The sequence below is a fragment of the Balaenoptera musculus genome, chromosome 20, assembly GCF_009873245.2.
Source record: "Balaenoptera musculus isolate JJ_BM4_2016_0621 chromosome 20, mBalMus1.pri.v3, whole genome shotgun sequence".
Classification (NCBI taxonomy): domain Eukaryota; kingdom Metazoa; phylum Chordata; class Mammalia; order Artiodactyla; family Balaenopteridae; genus Balaenoptera; species Balaenoptera musculus.
Genome location: NC_045804.1, coordinates 12,719,402 through 12,726,684, shown reverse-complemented (window position 1 = coordinate 12,726,684; position 7,283 = coordinate 12,719,402).

The window sequence follows — 7,283 nt, the reverse complement described above, 5'->3', positions numbered from 1 at the left end:
CCTTGACTTTTCACTGTGATCCCAATGAAGACCCTCATCCTAGCACCTCCCTTCCTCCGGAAACCCTTCCACACCTGTGTGGTTGGTGCGTCTCCAGGATGGCCCAGCGACCTGCAGGTTCAACATGCCCACCCCCCCACCCCCCTACCCCGCCCTGGCCCCGGGGGCCAGGTGTACTTTCCAGACTCCTAAGGAAACCGTACAAAGGAATGTCTGAAAATAATGACCTGGCAGGGAAAGTCCAGAAAGAAAACGGCAAAATCATGGATAGAACTTGGCACGCAGCTATGCTCAAGACTGTTATGCAACTTAATGAATGAACGGAAACCCTACCTCTAGATGCTGGGAATCTGAGTATCTTATGTCCTCGTGCACAATGCTTTGAATTTGCCAAATTTTCCATAATGAACATGTACCATCCCTTTGGTATTTTTAAAAATTGGATTTTTTTTTTGTTCACTTGGAGTGTCTTAGTCAGCCTGGCCTGCTACAACAGAGCACCCCAGACTGGGCAGCTTATAAACAACAGATACTCATTTCTCACAGTCTGGAGCCTGGAAGTCCAAGATCAGGGTGCCAGCAGATTCCGTATCTGTTGAGGGCCGTCTTCCTGGTTCATAGCCAGTGCCTTTTCACTGTGTCCTCACGTGGTGAAAGGCAGAGGGAGCTCTCCCGTCACTTTTATGTGGACACGAATCCCTTTCATGAGGTTCCACCTCCTGACCTCCCAAAGGCCCCACCTCCTAGCACAGTCACAGTGGGGGTCAGGATTTCACAAGTGGATTTGGGGGGACACCCACATCCAGTCCGTGTCACAGGCGTGAAGCCCAGCCTTTGTGCTGAGGTCCCTGTGGACTCTCCTTCTGTATCTCTGTCAATGATTCATGGAGAATCATGGGGAGTGAAAACGCTTTGGGTGGAAGGTCCCGCCTGTTTTATTATTGACTCTTCAATTCCAGCTGAGGGCTGGGTTTCTGAATAAGCATAGGGAAGAAAATTTACATTTATTTCACTTGTACAGTAGCTCTAAATTGACCAATATGGTCTTTTCTTCTTTAAAAAAGAGAAACGTTGGTTTGCTAACCTGCAATGAATAGATACCTCTAGAAATGTGCATCAGATGTGGGGGTGGGTGAGTTTGAGGAGGAGGGAGAGCTGATGAAATGTTACAAGGTGATGGCCAGGGCAGGACGGTGGCAGCAGCCAGCCCGAGGATCCCTGGCCAGCAGTTGGGGGCCCGCCCCTCCAGCTCCAGGTACATTTTGTACGGCCTCAGACTCTAGTATCTTCCATCACTCCAACCACCAGGCCCCAGAACTGAAATAGAAACCGAAACCCCCCTTTCTACAGTGGGGACAGGATAACATGAGGTCCCTCGAAGGAAACACCAATCAGAAAGTCAGAAGGCATCGGCTCTAACGAAAGAAAAACACGTAAAAGACCTTTGGGCATCACGGGCCTTGATTCTCCCAGTGCTGTACTGTGACCTACCCTGGCTGTGTGTCCTGGGAGACAGAGAACTCTGCCCACTGACCAGCCCTTGAAGCCAGGGACCCCTCTCCCTCCGGTCTCCAGCCACAGGGGAAGGTTTCACCACTGGGCAGGCCGGCCATCGGATGCCGGCGGAGCCAGCTTGGACCCACCTGAAACAAATCTCTGACATTTCCATGGCCACCAGGTGTGTGAGGTGGGCACAGCTGGCTCCCGGTGGTCCAGGATCAGCAGCAGCTGGGTGAGCAGCGCACAGCATCCCAGCCGCCCAGACCTGCGGAGCCAAAGCCGCCATGTGACTAGGTGTCCCAGGTGTGCACAGGCTGGAGACAGGGTCATTCACACCAGGCGTGTGAGCCCACGTTTGTGAGTGCACACGTGCGTATACACAGATGTGAGGCTGTGTGCAGTGTGCGTGTGCAAGGGGGCATGGGGGTTTGCACCGTACACTCACTAGTGCTGCCCTGAGGGCTTGTGTGTGTTTGTTCTCCGGGGCAGGTGGGCAGGACTGGTGCTTCCTGCTGGGCTGGCCACCTGCCTCCTTGGGGCCGCATCCCGCCATTGGCTTAGGCTTCCCCTCCTCTGCTCTGCAGCAAGTTCTGAATAAGCGTCCGAGGGTCTGAGGGCAGTGTGGCCGGCTGTCACCGCCGCCCTCTGGGGGTCAATTTGCTCAGCCCTCCGCTAGGGGGCAAGCTCACCTGCACCTTCACTGTGCCTTTAGGATATTTCATCCATCACGTCTGGTTCAGAGCCCCCAGCTCGGGACTGCCTCACCCCCACATTCACACTCACGCACCGCCTCACACTCGCATGCACGCACGCACACACCCCAACACCCACACTACCTCCCTCACACACCCACCCGAGATGTGGAAGGTCAGAGAGCTTTACCCAGAACGCACACCCCTCCTGGCTCTGGTCTGGGCTGGCCATGTTCCCTGAGGACCCACACCTCTGGCCACTTGCTTCTTGGCTTCTTTGCTCCGGAGGTGACCCTGACCCCACAATCGGAGCCTAGGCTTGGGGGGCGGGGAAGCCAGAAGAGCCATGTGGACCCTAAGGTCAGCAGGTAAGACCCCGGTTTTTCTTCAAAGATGGTTTGGCCACTCCTGACACTCCTATTTCATATGAATTTCAGAACGAGTTTTTCTAATCTCATGAAAAATTCTTTTAGGAATGGCACTGAATTTTATTATTTCAGGTCAATGGGTATCTTTGGGTTCCGCCTCGATGCAAAGGGTCTGGGAAGTTCAGTCCAGTGGTGTCTGCGGCAGAGATCTCGGACACCAGGGGCCGGCTGGGCAGCTCTGCCATGTGGAGCTGCATCCAGAAGACTAACCTTGTGGGGCTCTGCTCGTAGAAATGACCCATGTGGCTGTTTGACATCCTGCCAAGGAGGCTCTCTGGGGACAAGCAGCTTCGGGCTGGCACAGGGGGGCAGACTGTCCAGAACTTGGCATGGCCCTGGGTGATATTAGAGCACAGAGCCTGAGGAGGCAAGAGCGCAGAGAGGGAAGGCCACAGCTCAGGGACCAAGGCAGAACGCAGCCATTCTCAGGGCCACAAGGGCCCTCTACCTGCCAGCAAGAGTGGGACCTGGTGCAGCCAATTCAGGGGTGATGGACAAAGCCACCCCCACCACAGCACACGCAGAGCAGAGGCAGTTGGCAGCCCGCTTAGGGAAGCAATGAACCAGGGCATCCATCACAAGATCACTCAAGGTCAGAAGTAAGCCCAAAGCTCACGTGCAATGTGGACCATGAGTAATCGTGGCCCAGCAGGCCCTGTGCAGCCCCAGGCAGGGAGGTCTCCAGGAGAGCTGGTAAGAAAGGCCGAGCTCCAAACTCAGACTGATGTGCTGCCTTTGTGTAGAAAAACAGATTTCTCTTTGCTTTTATTTCCGTAAAGTTGGAAAGGACCCAGAAGAAGGTGATAACAGAATACAGTCATGTTCCTTCCACCATCTGCCTACTTCGATGGCTTAATCTCTGGTTCAAACCCCATTTTAAAAAGAATAAAAGTCCCCCCCTCCGTGGTCCCCAATGTGACCTGAGCAGATGGTCTGGGGCCCATGAGGCCAACAGAGATCATGGGGAAGATGGCTTGGGGCTGAGGTGACCAGGGCTTCCCTGAAGGGTTGTGTGACCCGTGCCGGGGGCAAGTCAGGAGCAGCTGGCGAGAAGCAGTGCAGGCCGAGAAGTCGGTGTTTTGGGGGGTGGCGGGGGGAGAAGTATTTCTCCCGAGAGTCTCCATCACCTGGCTATGGGTCAAGGCGAGCCCGAGGGCAGCAGCCACCATCACGGGGCAAGCGGGCTAACAGAAGTGCACGGTGAACCCAGCAGGACAGCACCGAGTGCTGCAGGGCTACCTCCCCTGGCGTGATGGGCTCCAGCCCCCCCACCCACACTGGGCTCCCAGGTCAAGTCGATCTGCAGGGCCTCAAAGCTGTCTGGGTAAAGATTAAATAAAAGAAGGAAAAAAAAAGATTAATGCCCTTTATGTCGACAACTGTTATGAGAACAAAGTGTAGATCTGAGTTGGAAGGAGACACGGGGCAAAGTAACCCAGGGTGCTCCCAACCCTTCATGAGCTGCCCTGCAGAAGTGATGGCAACACCTGCATCCAAGGCAGGCGAGCCCCGGTGTGGTTCTAAAAGTCGGCCCTGTCACCAGTTGGAGGTGCCTCTGGCCACCTGGGCCCCAAGGGGACCATGTGGTGCAGGCTCCCTGCAGAGGCTTCCTGGGCAGGGGCAGGGGCACTTGTGGATGCCCCTGTTTCCACAGAGCCCCCACCCCAGGTCATCACCAGGAGGTCCCCCGGGTAGACACCTCTTCCAAGACAGAGGGTACCCTCAGCCAAGGGGGGACCTGGCTGGGTGCATGTATTCACAGAGGCAGCTCCTGTGCACCAGCCTCCCTCAGTGTCAGCAGGCCCCCGGGCCAGGTCCCCCAGGCAGGCTGACTCGGACCTGCCAACAAGGGGCCAAGTGTGGAATGGGACCCCCCCTTCCCAGATGGCAGCTGCCCAGAATGTCTGCCTGGGTAGTAGGTACCTCCCCAGATGAGCCTGGTCCCCATCTGGGCTTGCAGCCTGGGCACCCAGCACCTGCATCCTTAAGCAGAGCAGGTGCCCACGTTTCCAGCTCCTTCAGATTTTAGGGGTGAGGCCACGGACAGCCTGTCAGACCAGCCCCAATTCCCAGAATAGCGGGCACAGTTCAGGGCAGCCTGGTGAGACCGCAGGACAGAGGGGGAGCAAGCAGGAAGCAGCCGTCTGGCTGACTCAGCCCATCTGTGCAGACGCCACTAAGGCTCAGCTCTACAAGGAAACATGGAACAATCATGACAATTCCTGGAAAAGTGGGAATAGGAACTCAACTCACCACCACCCCGACCCTGATGGATCTTCTCGTCCGCCTCCCAGACTTCTCGCCTCTCCAGCACGCCAGCCGTCATAGGCACACAGACGCAGAAGGCTGGGCTGCTCCGTGGGCTGGCCGTTCTGTCAAGGCCTCTGTCCAGTCACCAGCCTGGCTTCTGAGACCAGACAACCTCCCACTCAGTGCCCCTCCGCCCCCCACCTCCCCGCCCAGAGCGCAAGCTAGGGATGCACAGGAGTGATGAGGGATTCCAGATTCAAGGCCACTTCCTCAGTTCCAGGTGAATACGCTCCTTTAGTAGCAAACAATCCCCACATTCCTTTAGTCTCTGAATCTTTTTTCAAACCCTTTATCAGCTGAGCCACTGAAAATCCAACAGCAAAATGGACACTGAGTCGCAGACACTCCATTTGGGAAAGGGATGGAGGGAGGGAGCATGGGGCCTCCGCTCACACGCCACCTGTCAAGTCCTGAGATTTTGTGCCAAACGGCAGCGCACTGAGTTCTGTGAACACATTGTGTGTTTTATGAAGCAGGCGGGGCTCAGAATTTTCCAGAAAGCACACTCATCTCCTTTGCCGAGCAGCCTACCTCCAAAGGGGGGAGGCGGCTGGGGGGGTTAGGCGCTGCAAACATTATTCTTTCCTCTGCCCCAGGGGCACCCACCTGTGGCTGTTCCGCAGCATTCACCTACTGAATACAGAATGGCAGGCATTCGTCCCCCTGGAAGAGCAGGGAGCTCGTCAAGACAAAACGCCCTCATTCACTGACCCCTCGCAGAAGGAAACGTGCATGGCTCTCCCCCTTCCCCCCCCACCCCAGGTAGCCCAGCCCCAGCGTGGAGAGTCCCCTGGGGTTTCTATGAAGGCTGAGCAGTGTCTTCTGCCAGGCGAGCAGTTGTCTCAGCTCTGCCCTCCATCTCTGGGCCTCCCGTTTGGGCCGGCTTTGGCACATTCCAAAACATGGGGACCAGGACAGGTTTGTGCTGACCAGCTGAGGCCCGGGCACCCAGACCTGTCCCCAGGGCTGGCTCAGGGGTCTCTGACCACCTGCGATTAGTCTCCTGCTCACAGCCCTCCCCTCACTTGGCCTTGTGTGGACACCCCCCCCACCCCACCCCGTACTGGACTTTGATCCCCTGTCAGTCTCAGACCTGGTGGCCTCGGGCCTGTTTGGTCTAGCCCTGGGCCAGGATGCCTCTGGCCAGGAGGGGAGGTCAGAGGTCAAATGAGGATGTGGAGGAAGAAAGAACTGCCTAGGGGTAGGGGGGCCAGGAGGGGCCTCTTTGCTCCTGAAGATTCCTGGAGCTGAGGGCCAATCTTCTCAGGCCAGGAAGGTGGAAGGACCCTCTAGACGTCCAACCCCTGCACAAGGCTGAATGAGCCTCTGAAGGGAGGGGGCTGTCGACTGAAACAAAAATCACACAATGAGAGAGCTGCAGGTGGAGTGAGCGAACCCCTCCCAAGAGGTGGGGGAGGCCACCTCCTATGGGACTTTCGGCCGGGAGTTCAGGTGGTCAAGCATCCATCTTGGATTACTGTACTGCTTGTCACAAAGAACAGACATCGCAAGTTAACGATTACAGTGCTTTTCTATGTGTGGGAAGATGCACGCAGCTGGGGTCATTAAAATTCTTCCTGAGACATGCATCTAACTATCTAAGGGGCTGCTTGTCCGGAGTGCAGAACGTCTGTTACCATCTCTAATTCCTGTCTGAGCACAGAGCGCACTGTGGGTGAGCGGCTGCAGTGGGTCGATCTCTGCAGAATTGGACGGTGAGCAAGACACTCTTTGCTCCTCTTTTGTGTGCAGGGCTGAGCCTATCTAGGCTGCAACCCCTCAGCTGAGCCACTCAGGGGAGGCCCCTCAGCCATGGTGACCATCCAGGAGTCCCTGGGAGCCCCTGCCCTTCCCTGGATGGCCTTGAGCTGACACTCCACCCAGGAGGGGCAGCGTGGTGGTGGCCAGGGCCCCACAGACCCTCCCCTGGGAAAGGCTGGGTGTGGGTCGGAGGGGAGAGGCGATGGCCTTCTAAGGACCCATGGTTTTGCACTTAGAGCCCATGGGCATTTCAGCTTGTCCCTACCCCTTCCACCCACTGCCCCGGGGGCCTTGGGGAGGGCCCAAAATAGCCCTGGGGGGTCACCCTACTGTCCCTTCTCCCCCAGTCAATCTCTCTCTCTTTAATCTAATAAAAATCGTGGTTTATTCTTAAGGAACACAGTTTTCTCTGATTATTTAAGCACATGTCCATTGGAGAAATTTTGGAGGAAAAAAAAAAAGTAGAAGAAACTGTAAAAACCTGTAGTTCCCCTACTCAAACTTAATTCCTGATGACATTTTATGTCCTTCTAGCTTTTCTGGAAGTATATATGTTTATATGTATTCAAAAGGAAATTGGGACGATACTGTC